Here is a 1,888-nt window from a genome sequence, read left to right on the forward strand (position 1 = left end):
GTGATATATCACTTATTTAGCGCAGGATGGATTAACTTTCACAAATGAGAAGTAGGTTATGGAGTCATCTGTAAGGAATTTTTATCCTTGCCTCTTGTCTCTGGCAGGAGATAGTTGGAGTCATTACAGCAAAATCTCCACCCCTTTTGGCCCTTTGTAAGACTTTTCCCTGAAACATAAGCTCTGCTGGATTTACTGTATTGCTATGAATGGACTAAGGCAAATTGGTGCGAATTCTTTGTGGTTGAATATGTCTTATTAATACTTTTCCAAGATGGTTCAATATGTCTTATTATTACTTTTCCAAGGGGGAAAAAAAGTCTCCACAGCAAACGTTCTTTGGTTAATTTGGAGAATAATATTTGAGGTGCATGTTTTTTAATTACATCAATTATAGTGAGTATTTATGAGAAGACAATGAACCTCAGAGTTAGTAGCTATGATTTTTAATTGCACCTATTGCATGAACTCATCCAGTTCTTGAGTTCTGTATTTCCTTGTCTCTACTTGTAATATGCCAACAAGGATATTTGACTGGCAAGCGTGTTTTCTCCCCAGTGCTTGGAGATCCTTGAATAAAATACTCTCTGTGATGGTAAGCTGTAATTAGGTATGTGGGTGGAAATTAGTGTTCTTCAAGTACACCATGTTTAAGCAGAGGCACTGTGCTTTTTAGTACTTGAGGCCACTCTGTTCCTGAGCCATAGCTGCAGGTCACTGCTTCTATAGGACTGTTGGTTTGAGTCTGCAGGTTCCAAAAAGACAATAACTTGGTATTGAGTCTAAAACTAGGAAGCTTTTTATAGTTAAAACTGGGCCACACAGTTCTATTATAGACAAGTCAGGCATTGACCAAGTCTGACTATAACTTGCTCACTTTTCTTTTGGATGTATAAATGATCTCAACTGTCATAACTATAATTTGAATTGTACTTCCATCTTAAAATAAAGCACTCAAACTTTTGCCTAGATTTCTTAGAGTCAGGGTAAGGCCTCCATTTTGGGTTAGATCCTCCAGTAATACGAATCAAGCAGCAAACAAACCTTTCCCGTTCTAGTCATCTTTTTATTGAAAATACTGTTCCTTCCTTCCTCGGGACTACAAGAGGACTGCAATTTGTCCACTTTAAATTTTTATTTGATTGGCTTTCGGATACCAAAAAACTCCCACAACTATACATTCTGGCTCCCTAGACGACACCCCCCCCGCCCCCCCTCTCCGCCGTCCCGTCTCCATCAGCTTTAAGAGTTCGCTTTGCGAGCATTTTACAGCTACCTTTTAAAAAAGGTGATGTTAACACATAACGTGAACGACGGAAAATTTAAAACGGTCGTTGGTTCTCATCCCCCATCCCCCACGCCGGGCTGGAATTCCCTTTCTGCTAATGACGAGAGAAAGAGGTTTCACTGGCTGCCTTTCTTCCACTCCCGCCGCTGCGCACGGTGCGGAGCGCGTCTCCCGGCGACTGCGTTTCCCCGAGAGTTGGCTGCGTTCGTTTGGGGATGAAGTCATCCCTATACATAGTGTGCATATCAGCTCGTTAAATCGGTACAGCACGCAGGGATTCCTCGGGAAGAAAAGGAGCGAACAATGATGACCATATTTTACGTTTATGTGCCCCCCCCCACCTCCACCCCGGAGGAATGGCTGGCAGCAGCGGCGCGGCGGGGCTGGTCGGGATCGCCCACCGACTCGCCGGCCCGGGTCCTGAGACTGCAACAGGGCGAGCTGAGGACAAGCCCCGCGCGAGCGCCCCCGGCCGCGAGCAGATCGGAGTCCCCGGCCCGGCCCGGCGCCCAGTCACGCATCCCGGGCGCTGCTTCCCGGCTCCCCACGCGGGTGCCCAGAGGTCCCGCGCCCGGGAGGTCCCGGCGCCTCGGTCTCCCC

This window comes from Pteropus alecto, unplaced genomic scaffold, assembly GCF_000325575.1.
Source record: "Pteropus alecto unplaced genomic scaffold, ASM32557v1 scaffold115, whole genome shotgun sequence".
Classification (NCBI taxonomy): Eukaryota; Metazoa; Chordata; class Mammalia; order Chiroptera; family Pteropodidae; genus Pteropus; species Pteropus alecto.